The following is a 24,253-nucleotide window of genomic DNA, read 5'->3' as shown; positions in this document are numbered from 1 at the left end:
GAAGTCAGCGTACTTATCCTTCCATTTGCCATTCCGGATTTCAGGAAAGCTGAGTGATTTGTCATGATTGCTCTCAGCTTCCCAATAAAACAAAACGCAGGAATTCTTTAAAAAAAAAAAAAAAATCACATGAAATGTAGATAAATCCCTGGATTTTTCTTGATTTTTGTAGAATTATGGGGGCTGCGCTATTAGCGATGCAGGGGGTAAACGTAACAGTCGGGACATTGGCCTCACAATTCGGAAGGAAGAGTCTGATTTCCCAGAGGACAATGGGGATTACAGAGAACACTTTTTGGCAGCTGCTTGTTGTGAAAACGATGGTATTGTATCACCGCGCTGTGCTCCAAGGTCACCGCTCCAAGGTCACAGCGGCCGCGGCATCCTGTGCACCGTAGAGATGTGACCATGGATCGGAACCTGATTATTGTAACACATGGCATTAACCCCTTCCTTCCTTCATTATATACAGCATATACACACTCACACACTGCCTTAAAAAGTCTACATACCCCGTGAACTTTTCCACATTTGTTCATTTGTTTATTCAGTAGTACTTTGTAGGACCACCTCTGCCTGCAATTCCTTCTGCAGTCCTTTAGGGTCCGTCTCTTCCAGCTTTGCACATCTAGAGGTGACATTTTGCCCGTTCTTCTCGCTCAGTGAGATTGGATAGAGACGTCTGTGATCAGCAATTTTCGCGTCAATGTGCTCTGGTCTAAGCCCTCCATTGTAGCTCCGGCAGGATGTTTAGGGTCGTTGTCCTGCTGTAAGGTGAATCTACGCCCCAGTGCTCAAGTCTTTTACAGCCTCTAACAGGTTTTCCTCCAGAATTGCCAAGGATTTAGCTCCATCCATCTTCCCATCCACTCTGACCTGCTTCCCTGCTCCTGCTGAAGAAAAACCTCCCCACAGCATGATGCTGCCACCACCATGTCTGACAGTGGGTATGGTGTTTTCAGGTTGATACATACACAGCGTTTTTCATTTAGCTCAAAAACATCTCTCCTGACCAGAGCCCTTTCTACCACATGCTCTCTGTGTCCCCTCCATGGCTTTCAGGACTTCTTATGGCTTTTAAAAAAGCCTTTCTTTTTGCCACTCTTCCATAAAGGCCAGATTTGGGGAGTATATGACTAATATTTGTCCTGTGGACAGAGCCTCCCCCCTGAGCTGTGGATCTCTGCAGCTCCTCCACAGTGGCACATGGGCCTCTTGTCTTGGCTGCTTCTCTAATTAATGCTCTCCTTGCTTGGGATGTCAGTTTGGGTGAACGGCCATGTCTTGGTAGATTTACATTGTGTCATACTCCTTCCATTTATAGATAATGGATTGAACAGCGCTCCGTGAGATGTTCAGATCTTGGACTACTTTTTTTTATATAACTTACCCCTGCTTACCTCTTCTCCACAACTTTATCCCTGACCTGTCTGATGGGCTCCTTGGTTTTCATGATGCTGTTTTACCGCTAATCGTCTCACACAAACCTCTGAGGTCTTCACAGAGCAGCTGTAGTTATACTGAGGATACATCACCCCCAGGAGGACGCAATGTACAAATTATATAACATATATTATAAAATATATATAAAGTTTTATGTCACTTTCCTTTTAGAAATAATTACAAAATCATATGCGGCATCACCACGTCTGTAAAAGTCTATGAAAATATCAAATGATTCAACTCGTGCAGTAAATGCCACAAAGAAAAAAAATAACGGAAGAGCAAACATTACTCCCTAAATAAAAAGTAACAAAAATCAATCAAAACGTCACATGTGCCCCAAAAAGGAAATCAATAAAAACTCCAACTCAGCTCCACCTATAGGGAAAATGGTGACCAATTGCCTTTCTTTTACAAATGTCTTCTTTTTTTTTAAGCCACTAAAATAAAAATAATAAAATAATAATAATAATAATGATAGTAATAGTAATATAATAATAGTACTAGTAATAATAATAATAATAGTAATAATAATTAATAATAATAAAATAATAATAATAATAATAATAATAATATGCAGGTTTGGTATCATGTTTGCAAGTAATTGGTACAGTAGAATGAACACCGTAAAAACCAAAGCCATTTCTAAATGAAACACAAGAAAACACTGGTGGAAATGCCTTCTATTAAAAATAAATAAATAAAATAATAATAATAATAAATAATATTAATAATAAACAGTTTGTGAATACTGGAGGTTATGCCATTGATAAATGTGATAAATCCGCTGCTGCTGAGATGGGTGACAGTGACCCCATCCCCTCTGAGGTGCGTGTCCCTTTAAGGTTTTAGGTGTGTCAGGGATAGGGGTGCGTGTCTCTTTAAGAGCCTGGGGAGGGGCGTGGTTTGTGGGCGGAGAGTCGGGGCGGGGCCTGCTGGCTGAGTACAGCCTGGTCGGTACAGTGGTCACACGGAGCGCAGCTCTCCGCACACCCGGACGGCGGGCACCAGCGCTGCCGGACACCTGCACAGGGTAAGTGCAGCCTGCCGGGGACCACCGGAGACAGCATGGCCGCGCCCGCACAGGGCTGGGACTTGTAGTTGTCACCTATAGCCCTTCTGAGCTTCCTGGTACTTGTAGTTCTCCAGCAATAGCATGTCAGTCCCCCGGCCTTCCTAGGTTTTCTGGTGCTTGTAGTTCTCCAGTATGTGGAGGCAGTGTTTGGGGAACTGCAGGTGTCAGCATGCCTTTCTGGTACTTGTAGTTCTCTAGCAGTACCATGACCATGCACAATCCCCTCTGTGCGTTTAGGTTTCCTGGTACTTGTAGTTCTCCAACATGTGGAGGCAGGGCATGGAGAACTACAGCTGTCAGCATGCCTGTCTGTTACTTGTAGTTCTCCAGCATGTGGAGGCAGTGTATGGGAAACTGCGGGTGTCAGCATGCCTTTCTGGTACTTGTAGTTCTCCAGTAGGTCCAGCCCAGCGTGTGGAGAACTATAGCTGTCAACATGTATTTCTGGTACTTGTAGTTCTCTAGAAGGTTGGTTGTTTGCTTCAAGAGGTTCTCCTACCAGTGTGAACCTCCCCCCCATTGCTGTTAGTCTTCCTGGCACTTGTAGTTCTCCAGCAGATACATCTGAGGATAATGTGTGTAGGGAACTACAAGTCTCTGCATGCCTTTCTAGTACCTGTAGTCTTCAGCAGATACTTCCCAGAATGTGTGAATGGGGAGCAACAAGTACCAGGAGTCCTAACAGCTGAGGGGGCCATACTGGGAGATGTAGTTCCTCTTTGAGCTCACAACCACCTCTCTGTAGAACTACAAGACTTGTTGATACTTGTAGTTCTTCTAAGGCATTCTGGTACTTTTGGTTCCCTTGGAAGGAGGCTGGAATGGACGCTGCTGGGCACAAGTCACACACAAGTTCTGCAGCTTTTGTGTTTCCATTCAGGACCGCTGCTTGCTGTCAGTGATCGGAAGCCTTTAAAGTGATCCTCTAGACTATATACAAATTATGGTAAACCCTCAGCTGCTACAGTGCAGGAGACTGCAGGCTGTAACAAGGAGGATTCCATTCACTGACAGCAAGCACAGCCATAGGGACCTGAGGCTAATATTCATGCCGTGCTCTGTGCCACGCTGCCATCGTATCCATTCACTGACAGCAAGCACAGCCATAGTGACCTGAGGCTAATATTCATGCCGTGCTCTGTGCCACGCTGCCATCGTATCCATTCACTGACAGCAAGCACAGCCATAGTGACCTGAGGCTAATAGTCATGCCGTGCTCTCTGCCACGCTGCCATCATATCCATTCACTGACAGCAAGCACAGCCATAGTGACCTGAGGCTAATATTCATGCCGTGCTCTGTGCCACGCTGCCATCATATCCATTCACTGACAGCAAGCACAGCCATAGTGACCTGAGGCTAATAGTCATGCCGTGCTCTGTGCCACGCTGCCATCATATCCATTCACTGACAGCAAGCACAGCCATAGTGACCTGAGGCTAATAGTCATGCCGTGCTCTCTGCCACGCTGTTATCATATCCATTCACTGACAGCAAGCACAGCCATAGTGACCTGAGGCTAATAGTCATGCCGTGCTCTGTGCCACGCTGCCATCATATCCATTCACTGACAGCAAGCACAGCCATAGTGACCTGAGGCTAATAGTCATGCCGTGCTCTGTGCCACGCTGCCATCATATCCATTCACTGACAGCAAGCACAGCCATAGTGACCTGAGGCTAATATTCATGCCGTGCTCTGTGCCACGCTGCCATCGTATCCATTCACTGACAGCAAGCACAGCCACAGGGACCTGAGGCTAATATTCATGCCGTGCTCTGTGCCACGCTGCCATCGTATCCATTCACTGACAGCAAGCACAGCCATAGTGACCTGAGGCTAATAGTCATGCCGTGCTCTGTGCCACGCTGCCATCGTATGACTGCTGGGTGATGCCAGTGTTTGCCTGGTGCCAGGCCTGTGTGGGGGGCACATACTGGGCATGGGGTATACTTATAAATTGTTTGCGCTGTGCCCTCACCAGAGCCCATTGTTTTCAGGGCTGGCGATCCACGTGCTCCGCAGGGATTATCTGCTGCTAAAAATGGAAGCTGCCAGGGAGAATTTAAGGTGACGCTGCAGAGCTCAGTGCCAGGCTGGCTGCTGGGGGGGGGGTATGCTGCCAGGAGGAGGCTGTGCCCTGCGGATGTTGCTGCCATGCACTGGTTCGCTTTGTTGGAGGAAAGTTCCATCCTTTTAATGACAAACCTAACCCCCCACCTTTCCTTCCAGTGATTAATCCTTTTATCTGTGGCTGGGAAAGCTGGGTGACAACCTTTTATGGCAATGTAAAGCTCATAAGAATGGTCAACCAGCTTTCCCGGATCACTGAATGCAGGGCAGAGAGTTTGTGTCAAAGCTGACTTCCCATTCAGGGGAGTGGAAAAGCTGAATGACCACTATTGTAGCTCATATGTAATTCATCATCGTTGAGGAGCCCGGAAAAGCTGGGTGACAACCTTTATGGCCACATCATGTACTAATTGGACAGTCTGAATTGATGCATAAAGTGTATGACTGTATGTAAGTGAATTTGCTATTCAGAAGCAAGGGAAAGCTGGGTGACATCTTGTCATTCATGCCCCCAGATTTCCTAGAGTCCAGAATGGGCAGACTGCAGATCAGGTGTAAGTATTTCTAATTTGACTTGCCATTCCAAAGCCAAGGAAAGCTGCGTGACGAGCGGTATAGCTCATGCATTAGTTAACACACAGCTTTCCTACACTTCTGAATGCACGGACTGATGCAATGTAGGATCAGAAGGTGTATGTGGATTTGCAGTTTGGGAACCACCTGCATGGTCATGATACAGGTCATTGAAAGGATGTCACCCAGCTTTCCTAGAGGTCAGAATGGCAATTCTCAGACATTTCTGTTTCCAGCTACACCGAAGCAGAGCAGGTCTTGCAGTATGTATAAGCTGATCTGCCATTCAGGAATCTGGGAAAGCGGAGTGACTTTTATGGCAGCTGTAATCTTGGTTAGCACCTAGACAGCTGGTAGGGTGGGTATATCATGATACATCTTCTGCTGTGGTATCAGTGCTGTAGGAAAGCTGGGTTACGCCTTTCAGAACCGAGAAAAAGCTGATGTTGCACTTATGCGATGGTCAAATGAGGTCAACTCTATTGAAGTGAATGGAGCTGCAATGCTGCACACAACCTGAGAATGGGGTGGCGCTGTCTCTGGAAGAAAGCAGGCTTTTTTTCTTCTGGGACAACCCCTTTAAGTGGGCGTTTAGTTGGTACATCTCAGTGAGTTGTTCTTTATCTTTCTCCTTAAAGACGTTTTATCAGTCCTGGAATTCCCAACCAAGGTGCACTGAGGGTCGGTGCTCAATGTGGCACCACCTTTTTGGAAGGGACCCATATCGGTGGCTGCCATTACCCCGGGACCACTCAGTGCTCCCGGGGTAATGGTTATGGTGTTCTGTTCATGAACCAGGGGGCACAGGATGACCAATTCTTCCAGATGCTAAGAGTGAGATGATACATTGTATCAGAATCATGTGATCAGTTACAATGTTTCAGCTGAATTCCGGAAAAAGCTCTTAACTATGGAACAAATTCATTACTGGGTTTGTATCTGTATTTTGTTTTTTTTTGTGCTGTTAATTTTCATTTTTTTCTCTTTCCCATAGTGGGTGTTTTTTTTTCTGTTTTTGTTTTGTTTTTGAGGGTGGGGTAATTTTCTGACATTTTGGCAGAACATTTTCCTTTTGCTTTAAAACGATGCATAAAAGATCATAGACACATATTTGATCTGTGCAAAGTTCGCGACCCGTGCGCACTATTTTGAAGAATTTAGTGCAAATGACGTCAACGAACATCACAAGGTGAAACAAAGAATATCACAAGGTGAAAAAGAAACATAGCTGTAAACAAAAACAAAATATGCAAATGATGGATCGGGCCCTGCATGTGTGATCAGCGGCTCCCCTGTCTAGGTCTTTCTCTGTTCTGTTTTTTTTTTAAGCTCTTATTTCAGCAGGAGGAGGAGGAGGAGGAGGTGTGAAAACTGGAGAAATAAAAACAGAATTGCTCTCGGATTTTGGAATGTATTAAGCATGTGATCGGGGAGGGGAACGTGCCCAGTGTGAACCAGTATGGGAGGGATGATCTAATATTTAAAGGGACCAGTTGAAGCCTACTGTACTAGCACTTCCAGTTTCTCAGTGACCTGTTGTTGTCACCCAGCTTTACCAGACACCTGAATGGACTATCTGCTGAGTACTGGATGCTTAATAAAGGCAGGTCAAGGTTTTTACGATGGTTTTTGACTTTTTTTTTTTTTTTTGTCCTTTTTATTCCAAACTTCCCCATTAAGAAATGGAGACCCAGTGTAGTCACCCAACTTTCCTAGAATCCTGAATGACAGACTCTGCTGTTTGGTCAGCCGGGTTCAAAACCATTCACTTGCCTATTCTAGGACCTGTGAGTGCAGGAATGACCTCTCTAAACTGTATTTATCTTGCTGATATGAAACTACAACTCCCATCATGTTTTTAAAGTGACTTTAGTGAAACGTCAACGCTGGGAGTTGTATCTACAGGAGGGCTGCGGAGCTGCTGGTGTGTACGATCGAGACCCAGGAGAGGAGCTGGGGAAGGAAAGGGTGATTCACAGGGGCCAACTGCAACTTCTTCCGTGGAAATGATGAGTGCTACCAGGAGAGGTGAGATCATCCAGCAGGATTACTGGCAGCCCCATGTAAAACTTAACTGTTACAGGTGATCTCCACCCCTTTTTGTTGGACAGGAAGGGTGTAAATGAAATCAAAAGCGAGAACTGGCCGCTCTAGACTATAAACCTTATTTGTATTCTGCGCATTGCTCTGGATACAGCCTGCAGTGTAAAGAATGAAGGAGACCATGGCCAAAATTGTTGGCACCCTTGGAATTGTTACAAAAAAAGTAACTATTTTTCTCAGAACACGTTTTGTTATATATACACGTTTATTCCTACTAGATGGTGGCCCGATTCTAACGCATCGGGTATTCTAGAATATGCATGTTCACGTAGTATATTGCCCAGGCCACGTAGTATATTGCCCAGGCCACGTAGTATATTGGGCAGTGACATAAAATAAACATATACTCACCTTACTCCTGGCTCCTGTGTACGGTGCATGCGGCAGCTTCCGGTCCGCAGGACCTGTGATGACATCGCGGTTTTGCTATTGATGCAGCATACACAGCATCAATAGTAAAAACTTGGTCACACAGTGTTAATAGCTGCGTAACCGGAGCGCGTTACACCGCGCTCCGGTAACGCTGGCATTAACCCTGTGTGAGCGCTGACTGGAGGGGAGTATGGAGCGGGCACTGACTGCGAGGAGGAAAGAGCGGCCATATTGCCGCCGGACTGTGGCCGTCGCTGATTGGTCGTGGCAAAAAGCCCACGACCAATCAGCGACTTGGATTCCATGACAGCCAGAGGCCGCGACCAATGAATATCCGTGACAGACAGAAGGACAGACGGAAGTGACCCTTAGACAATTATATAGTAGGATGCCTGTATTGGAACAACACAAAACAAAAATCTGAAAAAAGGCAAATTGGACATAATTTAAATTTTAATATTTGGTTGCACCATTTGGAATAAATAACTGCAGTCCGTCACTTCCTATAACCATCAACCAGCTTCTTACTCCTCTCAGCTGGAATTTTGGGCGACTCTTCTATCACAAACTGTTCCAGGTCTCATATTTGAAGGTGCCTTACATCCGGACTCATTGCTGCCACTTCAGGACTTTCCAGCTCTTTTGTTTCCATCCATTTCTTCAGGCTTCTTGAAGCATGCTTGGGGTCATTGTCCTGCTGGAAGACCCATGACCTCGGATGAAAACCCAGCTTTCTGATACTGGGCACTACATTGCCACCCAAAATCCTTTGGTAATCTTCAGACTTCATGATGCCTTGCACAGAGGCAGCAAAACAGCCCGAAACATCTTTAAATCTCCACCATATTTGACTGTAGGTACTGTGTTCTTTTCTTTGTAGGCCTCTTTCTGTTTTCGGTGAACAGTAAAATGATATGCTTTACCAAAAAGCTCTATCTAGGTCTCATCTGTGCACAAGACGCTTTCACAGAAGGATTTTGGCTTACATGCGTACATTTTGGCAAACTGCAGTTTTTTTTTTTTTTTTTGCCTGTGTCAGCAGTGGGGTCCTCCTGGGTCTCCTGCCATAGTGTTTCATTGACATGTGGACTGATACTTTGCGCTGACACTGATGCACCTTGAACCTGCAGGACAGCTTGAATTTCTTTGGACCTGGATTGGGGCTGTTTATCCGCTATCCGGATTATCCTGGCGTTATAACCTTTCATCAAGTTCTTCTCTGCCGTCTACGTCTAGGGAGAATAGCTACAGTGCCATGGGTTGTAAACTTTTTGATTTATGAGGTGCTCTGTGGACAAAGGAATATCAAGATCTCTGGAGATGGACTTTTAACTTTTGTTCTTAAGTCCTCAGACAACTCTCTCTGTTCCTCTTTCTGCTCTACATCCTTAATGTGGCACACACAGACACACAATGCAAAGATTGAGACAATTTCTCCTCCTTTTTTATGTTTTCAAGGGTGATTTTCATATTGTCGGCAACTGTTACTTGCCACAGGCAAGTCAGAATGAGCATCACATGATTGAAACAAAGTTGTTTACCCACAATTTTGGAAATAAATGTATATCTTTTTCCATGCTACTTTGGATTCTCAGTGTTTCTGCAGCAGGTGGATTCTCTATTAGTCTGGCTGTGTTCAGGTTTGGCGGCCTGTACCGCAGTGCGTGCTGGCGAGGAATGTTTGCTCAGCGGCTCCTATGTACGATCCCTCAGAGAGACGTTGAATGAAGCCTCCTCGGTTGTGCTGCAGCTTAAGCTTTTCTAAAGTGCGCATCAATAAAAGTGTTTAGCGAGGATTGATCCGCATTTCCGGAGGAGAACCCGAGATTACGGCAGCCGCGTTCTGTTCTTGAGGCTGAAAAGTTTAAGGGGAGCTGCAGGGTGAGACCCCTGGACCTCCTCCGCTGTGTGGACTTTATAATTGATTACAGCAGCCTGAGGCGCATTACTGCCCAAAATATATCCGTACACGGAGGTGCTCCCGTAAGTTGTAAGTGCGGAATCATCAGAGAGTGGCTGAAAAATCGCCGCAAAATAAATAAGTTCAGGACAATCGTGCTTTGCAGCAGAGCCCAGCATTCATTTTCGGGATCTGAAATCGGACCGTGAAATGAATTCAGACCCCACATCAAGAAAGTCAAAGGTTTTGCAACACTTAAGGCTATGTGCACACGTAGGAAAAGAGGTGCAGAATTTTCTGCACAAAATCTGCATCTCCTGGCAGAATCCGCAGCCGCGGATTTTGTGCGGTTTTATGCGGTATTGATGCGGATTTTGCCACTGCGGATTTTTAACATGGAGGAGTGCAGAAACACTGCAGATCCGCACAAAAGAAGTGACATGCACTTCTTTGAAATCCGCAGCAATTCCGCACTGATTTTTTTTTTTTTCCGCCCCATCTGCACAGCTTTTTTTCCCATTGACTAACATTGTACTCTACATCACAGTGCGGATCTGAAGTGTTTCTGCGCGGAAAAATCCGCTGCGGATCCGCAGCAAATCCGCATCGTGTGCACATAGCCTTATATGCCAGAAAATCTGTGTGCTGAATCGGCCTCCTTCGATTCTTCATAGTTTTCAAGATCTCAGCTTGCTGTCAGTGACTATGAGCAGAGTTCTCCCAGTTGTGGGTTTATTCCAATTTTCTGCAGTCTGTGAGCGAAACAGTGAGGGTTCTAGACTGATACATTTTATCTGTGCTGATACGTTGTAACACATTCTTGTTTGCAGAGTTTTGTCTAGACTGGATACAATTGTTGCAAACCCTCAGCTGTGGGGAAATGTTAGGTTTCTGAGTGCTGAATGCTCTATATTAATCATTGGCTGGCAAGAACTACAACTCCCAGCATGCCCTGAGAACACTGAGTTAGAGGATAAGTCGTGCTGTCCAGTATGTGACGATTATGTGTGATCTCCATAGATTGCTCTCCTTGAGATCCTTGAGATCCTGTTCATGGATCCGGCTGAGCACTCGACTCATTTGTGATCCCCAGGTCACCCGGAAACTGCTGCTTGTAAAATCCAAGCTCTTTTGGCCTCGTGCCCGATCCCAGCTGCTTCCTTGGGAAATGGAGGAGACGAGGTGAACTCTGCGACAAGTCCTGATGATTTTACCATTTTTTTTTCTTGGCAGCGGGGTAACAGTAAAATTGGTGGAGGAGGGGAGGCCGGTATAACTCTGCACTAGAAGTCAGTGTAAGGCATGCAGGGTCTGTGGAAAGCTGTGTGACTGCTCCTGTGGGCAGTGCAATTAGATCATGTCATGTATGCCACTTACAGCAGCCTGTATTCTGTGGACATACATTTTGAATTTATTAGGGTAAATGTGCATGCATTGCCAGAAATTTGTCGGGAAATCCTCCCCGAATTGTGCAAATACGTGGCAGATTTGTTATTGCAGATTTTAGGAACGGGAAAGAAAAAAAAAAATGGTTGAAAACTGCAGATTATACTATGTGCACACAATGCGGATTTGCTGCGGATCCGCAGCGGATTTTTCGGTGCAGAAACCCTGCAGATCCGCACTGTGATGTACAGTATAATGTTATTCAATGGGGAAAAAAAAAAGCTGTGCGGAATTTCTGCGGATTTCAAAGTGCATGTCACTACTTTTGTGCGGAACTGCAGCGTTTCTGCACCCCTCCATGTTAAAATTCCGCAGTGGCAAAAAACGCAGAAAATCCGCATCAATTCCGCATAAAAACCACGGCAAATCCGCGGCTGCGGATTCTGCCAGGAGATGTGGATTTTGTGCAGAAAATTCTGCACCTCTTTTCCTACGTGTGCACATAGCCTTAATGGCAAAGCGCGCAACACCGCTGAAAACTGGCATTTCTTGTATCAGACAGAGTTTGATCAGAGGCTCGGATCCATATCGTACATGTCTCCGGGATTTTGAAGAGATCACTTTCTTCTCCAAAAAATTCCAAGCATGTGAACAGCCCCATAGACTACCATAGGCACAAGGGCTATCCGAGAAAAACACTTCTAGCACTCGTATGTGAAAAACTGATGTGTGAATGAGCCCTAAGGCTATATTTCCACAATGCGTTTTTGGTGAAGTTTTTTTTTTTTTTTTTATTGCTGCATGTTTTTGAAAAAATGCAAGTGACCTATTTTACTTAATGGGTGCAGAAAATCTGCAACATGAAAAGCTGCTCCAGGGAACGGAGCTTCAGAAGCCGGGGAACACATCAGGTTTTCTAAGCCAAAGCTGTCGGTCGTGCATTACGTTCATTATTTGCGGCGTTTTTTTCAGGCAGATTCCAGGCTGAATTCCACCTGGACAAACACGCTGAGTGCATGTAGCCTTTAAAAGGTGTGTGGTGTTTTTGTTTTTTTCCCTTCTCCCTGACACATCCTTGAGTTTCGACTGTCTAGTTTGCAGAGGTTTCTTTCAGAAGAAGTGTACATGCACTTTCTCTTTTACACCAGGCGTTTTTCAAAATCTGTTCAGGGGGAAAAAAGAAAAACCTACAGAAACTCCTCTTAGGAACAGCAGAGTGGATTTCCAATGCACATGAATGAGAAGCTGTGAAGGCTGGCACCAGAATCCCACCGCTGCCACCATTTGTGAGGAACCCGCACCTCACCACCCCGTCTGAAGTCACTATTATGCTATTATTAAGGATCACGTAGTGCGGTCTCCCCACTTTCACCAACGTGATCTTCCTTACCCCCTGAGGACACGTATGGTCAGCTTGGTACAGTTTTACACCGATGGGGAGTGAGAGGATGTGGCCCACACAGTCACTGACGTAGCACCACACTCGCTCACAACCCAGACAGGCTGAGAAACCCCTTTCACTAACACCAATGAAACAAAGTCCTGCCAGCCCTTAGGACAGGCACCAGTTCCTCGTTAGATATAAGCCCGGTCTGTTAATTGGATTATATTGGGCCAGAAACCAGCCTCGGTAGCATGGAACGTTAAACCAAGAAACTGGATCGAGATAAAAGAGCAGCCCAAGGATAAATTATATATTTAATCGCCTTAAGGGCACACTACACTATATACACAATGGTTATACATATACAATAGTGATTACTACAAAAAGATATAAGCAAAGACTGTCTTAGGGAGGCAGTTTTGGCACCATTGGATCCAGCCAGGCCCCTAATATGCATCGAGACTGAACAGATCTTTGCTATCCGGTTCCTACTAGCCATTCTACTTATCTCCCCACCCTTTAGTGCTACAACGGATTGAAACCTTGGACGTATTAGGTCCGTTCCAGAGATCTCAAAACCCTGATGTATGGCTAGGGCGTCCACTAAGTCCATATTCTCCTCGTGATATTATAGGTGTTCTGTTTGTGAGATCTCGCTCACAGCCTTTTGAGGCTTGACCATCTCACACCCGTACTGAGCTAGGTGTTCTCATACCGCTGCACCCTGAAGGGGTTTTTATAATCACAGATAAAAAAAGGTTATTTGACATGAAGTATCTCCTATATTCTTCGCAGAAGCTTTTTCCAAGAGCTTTTGAGGCAGTGACTGGCTATGTGCACACAGTCTTTTTGCTGAGGTTTTTTTTCAGAGGAAACTGAGCTAAACCTCCGAAGTTTTTGATAAGTTTCCTTATTTTTGAGGAGGATTTGAAGTGCTTTCTCTGTGGCTTATTTGCATACGTGTTTTCTTTTTTTTTTTTGTTTTCTGCTCAATTTACTCCAAAAACCTCAGCAAAAAGACTTTGTGTCAGCCACTTTCTTCTCAAGTTCTGCTCTGAAAACTTCTTAAAATACAACATATGCACATAGCAAATGAAGAAGACTTTGGAGAGCATCACTTGTAAAAAAAAAAAAAGAAAAAATCCACAAGTGTTAGGAAAAAAAATTTGTGTGTTTAGTTGCAGATTCCGACGCAGAATCAGTGATATATATACATTTTGCATTACATATTTTATCCCAGTGCTTACCCATGTGATGAGTAAACTCTGCAGAAGTATTAAGTGCAGTGGATATACAATCCGAACCCTTTCTTAAATATTTTTCTAGTGGCACCTGAATGAGATCTACTGTAATAATCTGTGGATTTCCTGCCTTGAAATCCAGACTGATAATCCCAGCATATCTGCTACATTTTTGCGGCATGTCGGTGGGCTCTAAGATGCCGCCATGCTTGTAGTTTCCCTACTGTCATGTAGTCCCAGATAAACCTCCGTCTGAGTAATCAGCAGGTACAAGGTGATTTGCAAGGGAAATGCCAAGGAGCGTAGCGGTGCTTTTACCAGCGTCTCGTCTGGTTTTTGCATAGGGGACATAAGTGAAGCATCTGGATTTCCTATAGTGGCAGAACGAGGTCATTGCTGCTGTAGCAAAAATTTAAAGGGCGATTCCAGGTTTGCTCCATATTGACCTGAATTGTGCAGTAAGTATCTCTGACTTGTATAGTAAAAAAAAAAAAAATTCTAATAAGTTTTGATAGATCCCTTTATTTTTAGTCTAAAGTCTCCTATTTTGCAACGTGCTGGAGCGCAGATCTTATATTTTTGCTCAGTTGTGGGAGGAGTTGTCTCCTGTGCTCTTTGTCGCCCCCTGGTGGATGTAGCACATTGCATGAACTGCTTCCTGGTTTTACAATCTTTGGGTGTGTCCACGAGCAGTGTTCATTCAGATCTAAAACAAAGGGGGGCCCTCTTCTTCCTCTTTCCTTACAGAAGAGGTTCTGCAGCAGCTGGGGAATATTTTGCTACAGAAAAGCTTCACTTTATTTTTTTTTTTTACCAGATTTCTTCTACTTTCCAGGGCATTGTGGGAATTTAAAGGGTTATTTCTATATTCCATAAATGAGTATTGTTACATAGAGCAAAAAATGCAGTTTTTATCATTTACTACTTACTAAAATTTTCGCCAGTTCTTAACATCAACAATTTTTTTTTTCTTTTTTTGTTTTATAGCTTGTTGCCTTGGCGACCGACCACCGCTGCTAGACCTCAGAACATATGCTGTACTTGCCAGCTCTTTTCTATTGAGCTTGTAATCGCAGTTTTGAGGCCGGGATCGCCGGAGCGCTCTGTTACCTCCCCAATCTGGCCTGCTTCACCTCAGTGCTTACAAGCTTGACACCAGCGGTGGTCGGTCTCCAAGGCAACGAGATGTAAACGAAAGGAAAAAAATGTTTGTCTTTAGGAACAGCTGGAAATTTTAAAAGGCAATAAATTGCAAAAGTGGTTTATGCGAGCAGCATCCGAAAATATCCTATAAAAATGAGGAAATAACCCTTTAATTGGGTCACATGTTCGGTGGCGCTAAACTGATATATTTCCATTCGTTTTCAGCGCAGCTTTGGGTGTGACTGGAGAGAAGGGCATGAAATAAAACCCAATGTGTTTTAAATAATAAAAACAGACTTTTTTTTTATTTTTGTGGGATCTGTTGGAATATTACCCCCATTTGTAGATAAGGTAAAGAGGCCCCGGATGTAATTTTCTTTCCGGGGCAGCTTTGGTCGGCGGCCCCCGGGAGTCACCCGACCTCCTCGCCTCCTAATCACTTCAGCCAAAGCGAGATCCTCTCGTGTAATTAGAGGCTTCAGACGGATCCGGCTGGAACATTTCATTTTCAGTCAGATGATTATTCCGCCTCGCATTGTACTGTACGTTCATGTACAAAGACCCGACATAATTGACTTGGGCGAAAGATAGTGACGTTTATTTTCAAGCCGGCAGTCCATCATTTCTAAGGGGGGGGGGGTAGGAATGAAAAAAGTTAATTACATTTCTTTCTTATTTCCTATAGAAACAATAGGCCTCGCTTATTAAAGCTTTCAGTCTTTGTTGCCCATGGCAACCAATCACAGTGCAGCTATCATGGTACTAGAGTGTTTTGAGAAAAGAAAGCTGAGCTCTGATTGGTTGCTAAGAGCCAAAAGCTTCCTGTTTAGTCCTGATCTATTAGTGCTGTCCGTAGCAACCAATTAAAACTCTGCTTTCATTTCTCAAACTGCCATGCTAAAATGAGAGCTGTGTCATGATTGGTTGCCAAGGGTGCCAGATTTGATAGATGAAACTGAACAATCGATAAGAAATTGGCTTTCATTTCTCAAACCTCTTGGGTAAAAAGCTATTCCCATACCTCCCAACCGTCCCGGATCCAGCGGGCCATTGGTGGGTCCGATGAATTATCCTCAATGAGATTCTTTCCATTTTACAACTGGGAGTTTGTGGTGTATAACTCCACTTTATATAGATATTTAGATTAAATGTATATGTAATTCCCCGCCGCTTGAATGATCCCCGGAGATAAAGAACTGGCAATGTGATGTAATTTTTAATGGCCGTAATAGATATTAGTTTGGAGCGCAAGTTGCGTTCCTGAACCGGAAGATGTGGTAACCGTGTTTGAATTATATGCTTACGGAGAATGGTAACCATGGGGATTCTGCCATGGTAGTATGAGCGTTTCCGGGGTGTGTACTGGAAACACTGTCATGCTTCTGCCACACATAGAGGCGCAGCAGAATGGTAACCATGGTGAGTCAGTAACGCTAGTATGGCGGCGTAGAGGTTGTGAACCGGAAGTATAGCGGCCATCTTGCTGTCACACGTGGAGGAGCACTCATGGCGTGTGGAAGCGGCGGAATGACTAATGGGTGAGTCATTATGATTGGAGGTTTCATCATTGTAGATGAGGCCGTTATTTAAGTGAACGGGGTGGGCGGCGTGCTATGACCACGCTAAGCCCATGAACTAAAGAGGAAAGACCGCTGTTTTTTCTCGTGGTTAGTTATGCACCCTAACGTATTGTGAGGTCCCCTGAAGAGTCTATACACTGACGAAACTCGTCGGAACCTACAGGGATGGTTAGGGCTTCTGTTTAAAAGGGTCAGCTGTGGACTGCTCTTGTAAGGGCGGGAGCAACTTGGGGTCAGGGCCGCAATAGCCTATACAGGGCAAAAGAGGTTAGAGGACCTCATCTCTCCCAGCTGGCAGAGCGAGTATTTTGGAGGGGAAGAATGAATGATCGGCACCAGAGCTACTAATGGGTGAGATCTCTCCAATTTATTTGCTTTGTAAAATATTATGGGTATATGTGGACCTACCCAAATAAGCTAGTCCACATAGAGACTGTGATTTGTGTAACCTGCATGTCGTACATGACAAAAAGGATTCTTCTTTCTATACAGTCTAACAAAAACATATGATTTTGACATCCAATCTTAATGTGATTTGAAATTGGAACTGGTCACAAATATACCAAATAGGATCTTGTGTTTTCAGGATTCTATGTTGTTTGGTCCATGTGGACAGATATGGCCAAGTGTTTGGGAATTTTGCACTTGGACTAGATTTTATGAGGTAGTTTTTAAAAGGTTATAATAAAAGTTATCTTTTATATATTTGTTTTCTCTATGCTATTGGCCATTTGAATAAGAGAGATTTTGGGGCGATCTGTCCCTTTGCTATTTTTCTGTTCTACTACTGTGCCCATCCATGCCTGTCTGCAGATTCCTGTAATATTGGGGGCACAGTGCCATAGTGTCACCCTGATGCAGGGGCACATCTACACATGCCACATGGCATTCAGGACTACTCTGCCATGTGGAATCAGGAGCTCATGATCTTTCACTATGGTGCTGTGCCACCTCCACATCTATGGACCAAGGTATGACTGATGAGGGGGCTGTGCCTACCATATTCTGGATCACTAGCAGTCCCAGCATGCCAGTGGTGGTATCTCATCCTGAGCTGTTGGATGTCCAGGCTTGTGCCCCCTGGTGGCACTGGGCAGAGAACTGATCCCATGTGTGGCCAAGGGAGCTGCCCCCTGGACCTTCCATTATGGCCGGCATGTACATCGCCCAGGCTAGCGATCCAGTATAAATGATTTACCATTCAATTATAACCCTGTCCTGCCCAGGAGACTCTCTCTGTCTCACAGTTTACATACAGGGCAGGAGTAATGACTGATAGCCGCATTCTGCAGACCAGGCCCTGGCTTCTGCTTGTTCAGTGACATTTTACATGTATTTTATTGTTATATCGTGTTGTTTCTTGTTATATATAAATGAGGAGGCTTGTCGGAGCCAAGGTGGCTGTTGTTGGGGACTGTAGCCAGAGCTCGTTGTCCGCTAGGGTACGCGGACCCCTGGAGAAGTCTGGGTCACCGGTAGCCCCTACAGTTTCCTTGTGCAGGGAATAGGGCTACATCTCCTTACATATCTGATCGTCGTCCCGTATGATGGACCATGTGTCTTCATCCACGCCGGGGCAGGATGGGAGAGACATGGGGGGGGGGGGGGCAGGATGGGAGAGACATGGGGGGGGGGGGGGGGGGGGCAGGATGGGAAACACGGGGGGGCAGGATGGGAGACATGGGGGGGGCCGGATGGGAGAGACACGGGGGGCCGGATGGGAGAGACACGGGGGGCAGGATGGGAGAGACATGGGGGGGGGGGCAGGATGGGTGATACACTGGGGGGAAGGTTGGGAGAGACGCGGGGGGGGGCAGGATGGGAGAGACACGGGGGGGGGGGCAGGATGGGAGACATGGGGGGGCAGGATGGGTGATACACTGGGGGGAAGGTTGGGAGAGACGCGGGGGGGGCTGGATGGGAGAGACACGGGAGGGGCTGGATGGGAGAGACACGGGAGGGGCTGGATGGGAGAGACACGGGAGGGGCTGGATGGGAGAGACACACAGCAGGATCATGGGACAGATGGGGCAGGATCATGGGAGAACATATGGCTGGAGCCAGGAATGAGACACACGGGGGCAGGATGGGGAATATTATTACCATAAGGGCTAATTAAAGAGAACCTGTCACCCCCAAAATCGAAGGTGAGCTAAGCCCACCGGCATCAGGGGCTTATCTACAGCATTCTGTAATGTAAGCCCCCGATGTATCCTGAAAGATGAGAAAAAGAGGTTAGATTATACTCACCTGGGCGGGCAGTCCGATCCGATGGGCATCGCGGTCCGGTTCGGGGCCTCCCATCTTCTTACAATGACGTCCTCTTGTTATCTTCATGCTGCGGCTCTGGCGCAGGCGTACTTTATCTCCCTGTTGAGGGCAGAGCACAGTACTGCAGTGCGCAGGCGCTGGGCCTCTCTGGCCTTTCCCGGCGCCTGCACACTGCAGTACTTGCTCTGCCCTCAACAGGACAAAGTACGCCTGCGCAGGAGCCGCGGCAGGAAGACCAGAAGAGGACGTCATGGAATGAAGATGGGAGGCCCCGGACTGAACCGCGACACCCATCGGACCGGACCGCAGCGGGACCGCCCCTGGGTGAGTATAATCTAACCTCCTTTTCTCATCTTTCAGGATACATCGGGGGCTTATCTACGGCATTACAGAATGCATTATAGAATGCTGTAGATAAGCCCCTGATGCCGGTGGGCTTAGCTCACCTTCCATTTTGGGGGAGACAGATTCCCTTTAAGGGATATTATTACTGCAGTGATGCATTTATTTTATTTTTTGAGGACACTGTTTTAAATGGGGGGATGGTCCTGTTACTGTGCAGAGCGACATTGTCGCCTTTTTTTCCATCTCATGTAGTTTACTTAATTTTTTTTCAAATTCTAATGTGTCCTGCAGCGTTACTACTTTAATACTTTAATTCATTACTTGTAAGTAAATTTAGTTTTTTCTGTTCATAATTGTTTATGAAACCGTGTGATCAGCAGTGCTAAATGGGTGTGGTTGGGGCGTGGATCTGGGTGTGACTAGTTGTGAAATGGGTGTGGTCAGGCCGTGGCCTACAATTTGCCGTGGCCCACTAGGTGCGCCCCACACTTTGTCCCTCTCTCCCTTCTTGTGAGGCGCGCTATGCCATAATTGGTTGGTACAGGAGAACGTTATGATGGCTGAGGCCTGCTTCTTAAAACTGTCTTGTGTTGCTCATAGCAACCAATCAGAACTCCTCTTTCATTTCTCAAACTGCTATGATTAAAATGAAGGCTGTGCAGTGATTGGTTGCTAAGTGTTCCAGGCCTGCGCTCTTTATCCTGACACTTCTCCATGCTTTACACTGCTGCACTGCTTGTCCATGTCCTGGTGTGTGTAGGTGTTTGATAAATGTGCATTATTGGGGTCTGACTCTTGGGATTCCTCCTCATGTCCAGATCCATGTACCCCTGATCTCGATGTATGAGGGGGGGCGGATATATTCAGTGGAAATATCTTTAATGCCCATAGAAAAAGAAAAACACCCCTTTAAGAAAAAGTATACCATAGCCGTTCCATGAAGGTGGGTTCACTAACTTTCATTAGTGCTTGGCTTTGCAGACCCTCTCCGTATCCCGTGCCGCTTCCTCTATAATATTTACATTTCGGGTGAAGATGGAGACCCTCCAAGCCGCAGCGATGGTGGTGGGTGACGCCGGGCGCTGCGTGGTAACACGGTGGGCTAAGGGCTTGTGGTGCCGCTGCTGGTGTAGTGAGGGGTTCTGAATGTTCCCGCTCTGGGTGGTCCGCATCACAAGCCAGTCTCTTTTATTTCAGCACATTCCACGGAGGAGAACATCTCCAGCCTGAGAGCGGCGGCCGCCTGCACCTTGCAGACAGTGTGTGTAATACTCAGACCCGCAGGGAAAGTAGCGGCATTCTGCTTTCTCAGACTCCTGCATGACCAACCTAGTGATACAATAATGCGAGCACAGGATGTCAGTGCATTGAGGGAATGGCGGGTATAACCCATGTGCGAGCTGGGAAAAGAGTCCTGTTGGTTGCCACCCAGCTCTCCCAAACTCCTGCATGGCCAATCGGGACTGAAATAGTAGCAGCGGTGGATCACTGCAGAACTCAACGTTCAGGAGACTGGAAAAGCTTGATGGTGGCCACTGAAATACTAAACATATTGGTAGTTAAGTGTGATATCAGGTGTCTGTACAGAGAGAAAACTGGCTGACGGCCCCCTCACTGAGGTGGTCTCCACTATTACCCTCCCCCTCTGGTGTCTGCAACCTATGAGCTATCTTCTGGTGGACATTGCTACTGGTGGCTGCCATTCTGATCGATCGCTTTGGCCTATGCTCCTCTGCTGCCAGTACCACTATTGACGACCCAATTCCTCTTCTGGCCTCCCTAACAGATACCTCAGCTGGTACACACTATTGCCGAACCTCCCACTACCACCACCAACACCTCTGCTGACCTCCCTCTCTACCTCTGCTGGCCACGACTATTTCTGAACCCCCCACCACCACCACCACCTCCACTGGCCATGACTATTGCTGACCCCCCCACCACCTCTGCTGGCCACGACTATTGCTGACCTCCCTCTCTACCTCTGCTGGCCACGACTATTGCTGAACCCACCACCACCACCTCTGCTGGCCACGACTATTGCTGACCTCCCTCTCTACCTCTGCTGGCCACGACTATTTCTGAACCCCCCCACCACCACCACCACCTCTGCTGGCCACGACTATTGCTGACCCCCCTCTCTACCTCCACTGGCCACGACTATTTCTGAACCACCACCACCACCTCCACGGCCCATGACTATTGCTGCCCCCCCCCCCACCTCTGCTGATCACGACTATTGCTGACCCCCTCTCTACCTCTGCTGATCAGTACTATTGCTGACCCCTCTCTACCTCTGGTGATCACGACAATTGCTGACCTCCTCTCTACCTCTGCTGGCCCTGACTATTGCTGACCTCCTCTCTACCTCTGGCCATGACTATTGCTGACCCCCCCCCCCTCTCTACCTCTGGCCATGACTATTGCTGACCCCCTCTCTACCTCTGCTGATCACGACTATTGCTGATCCCCCTCTCTACCCGTGGCCATGACTATTGCTGACCCCCTGTCTACCTCTTCTGATCACGACTATTGCTGACCCCTTTCTACCTCTGCTGATCACGACTATTGCTGACCCCCTCTCTACCTCTGCTGATCACGACTATTGCTGACCTCCTCTCTACCTCTGCTGATCACGACTACTGCTGACCCCCTCTCTACCTCTGCTGATCACGACTATTGCTGATCCCTCTCTACCTCTTCTGATCACGACTATTGCTGACCCCTTTCTACCTTTGCTGATCACGACTATTGCTGACCCCCTCTCTACCTCTGCTGATCACGACTATTGCTGACCCCCTCTCTACCTCTGCTGATCACGGCTATTGCTGACCCCTCTCTACCTCTGCTGATCACGACTATTGCTGACCCCTCTCTACCTCTGCTGATCACGACTATTGCTGATCACGACTATTGCTGACCTCCTCTCTACCTCTGCTGATCACGACTATTGCTGACCTCCTCTCTACCTCTGCTGATCACGACTACTGCTGACCCCCTCTCTACCTCTGCTGATCACGACTATTGCTGATCCCTCTCTACCTCTTCTGATCACGACTATTGCTGACCCCTTTCTACCTTTGCTGATCACGACTATTGCTGACCCCCTCTCTACCTCTGCTGATCACGACTATTGCTGACCCCCTCTCTACCTCTGCTGATCACGGCTATTGCTGACCCCTCTCTACCTCTGCTGATCACGACTATTGCTGACCCCTCTCTACCTCTGCTGATCACGACTATTGCTGATCACGACTATTGCTGACCTCCTCTCTACCTCTGCTGATCACGACTATTGCTGACCTCCTCTCTACCTCTGCTGATCACGGCTATTGCTGACCCCTCTCTACCTCTGCTGATCACGACTATTGCTGACCCCTCTCTACCTCTGCTGATCACGACTATTGCTGATCACGACTATTGCTGACCTCCTCTCTACCTCTGCTGATCACGACTATTGCTGACCTCCTCTCTACCTCTGCTGATCACGGCTATTGCTGACCCCTCTCTACCTCTGCTGATCACGACTATTGCTGACCCCTCTCTACCTCTGCTGATCACGACTATTGCTGATCACGACTATTGCTGACCTCCTCTCTACCTCTGCTGATCACGACTATTGCTGACCTCCTCTCTACCTCTGCTGATCACGGCTATTGCTGACCCCTCTCTACCTCTGCTGATCACGACTATTGCTTGACCCCTCTCTACCTCTGCTGATCACGACTATTGCTGACCCCTCTCTACCTCTGCTGATCACGACTATTGCTGACCCCTCTCTACCTCTGCTGATCACGACTATTGCTGACCCCTCTCTACCTCTGCTGATCACGACTATTGCTGACCCCTCTCTACCTCTGCTGATCACGACTATTGCTGACCCTCTCTACCTCTGCTGATCACGACTATTGCTGACCCCTCTCTACCTCTGCTGATCACGACTATTGCTGACCCTCTCTCTACCTCTGCTGATCACGACTATTGCTGATCCCCTCTCTACCTGTGGCCATGACTATTGCTGACCCCTCTCTACCTCTGCTGATCACGACTATTGCTGACCCTCTCTCTACCTCTGGCCATGACTGTTGCTGACCCCTCTGTACCTCTGCTGATCACGACTATTGCTGACCCCTCTCTACCTCTGCTGATCACGGTTATTGCTGACCCCTCTCTACCTCTGCTGATCACGGCTATTGCTGACCCCTCTCTACCTCTGCTGATCACGACTATTGCTGACCCCCTCTCTACCTCTGGCCATGACTATTGCTGACCCCTCTCTACCTCTGCTGATCACGACTATTGCTGACCCCCTCTCTGGTCACCAATACTGGATACTTACAGTAGAGGGTGATTTTGGGATGACAGGTCGGCGGTGGGCACCAGTTGCCCCTTCACATCCTTCTCATTGATGCATCTACTGTTGGCTTCAATCAGCGGGTGCATCCACCACAAAAGGCGCTACGTAAGCTGCTCAGGTCTCCAGTTGGGGCACGTGAGGACGTGGGGGGGGGGCGAACGGTAGACAGTGATTGAAGGCTAATTAGATTTGGAAATGGATTCTGAAAATAGCAGATATTGTGAGACCCTCCAAACGCGCCGTCTGCATGAAATGAGGGAATATTACACAGGAAATGGAAATATTGTATTTTTCCTCTCTTTTGATTCTTCAGCCTGGCCGACTATGCGCTGTCAGGTAGATATCAGAGGAGGCTTCATCATAGCGGCTGAAAGGAATCCACAGAGACTCTAAAAGCCGCACTACGGCTCTGTACACGGCAGGATATGTTCACAGGGATTTTTTTTTTCCATTTTGCAATAAATTCCTGTTGCTGAATGAATGTTATTGTGGTTCTCATCGCCATTAAAAGGGTTTTCAGGCTTTAAGTAAAAATTGCTCAATCTGCAAAGTTAAATATAAAAGTTCTGCAACTTTCTAAAAAACGACTTTGGTTTTAATTCTTTGCTCTTAAAGATCTCTGGTTATTGTCAGTGAATATAAACATTCCTGCTTACATTCCCAGGCAGTAAACCTGTACTTAGCTGAGAAGTGGATACAAATGTATCGCCACAATGACAATACTCTGTGATCTAAACAGCCTGGATCTCAGACTGATACATTGTAGCAACCCAGCAGAGATGTTTGTGCAGCTGATGTTCCCATAAACCATGAATGGAGGGGTGGAGCGCACGCACGGCTGCTGATCCTGTGTGGAAGGGCATTCCGGACCCCGCTTTTCGTGTTGGTCCCAATCCTTTATTCTGTAGATGGGTAACAGTCCGCACCCAGAAAGTTGTGGTGATTGCTACATTGAATGGAGTGTGACCCAGCATCAAAGTTCAGAGCTGAATCTATTATTCAAGTTA

At 46.8% G+C, this 24,253-nt stretch overlaps 1 protein-coding gene across 6 annotated transcripts in view; it reads left to right on the top strand.

Annotated features, from left to right (window-relative positions):
• Positions 1–2,312: 2,312 nt before the first annotated feature.
• The window catches only part of LOC143817384 (glycerophosphodiester phosphodiesterase domain-containing protein 5-like), a 164,456-nt gene continuing 142,515 nt past the window's right edge, over positions 2,313–24,253 (top strand). For 3 of the 6 annotated variants that reach the window (XR_013224129.1, XM_077298769.1, XM_077298766.1), the window contains exon 1: positions 2,313–2,476. The gene's annotated coding sequence lies outside the window, so the exon portion shown is untranslated. Of the gene's footprint in view, positions 2,477–7,028; positions 7,193–18,850; positions 18,869–24,253 lie in introns of those variants that run through there. The other 3 variants (XM_077298771.1, XM_077298767.1, XM_077298768.1) reach the window with 3 other exon arrangements.

This window comes from Ranitomeya variabilis, chromosome 3, assembly GCF_051348905.1.
Source record: "Ranitomeya variabilis isolate aRanVar5 chromosome 3, aRanVar5.hap1, whole genome shotgun sequence".
Lineage (NCBI taxonomy): Eukaryota > Metazoa > Chordata > Amphibia > Anura > Dendrobatidae > Ranitomeya > Ranitomeya variabilis.
This window is presented reverse-complemented; position numbering and strand designations above follow the sequence as displayed.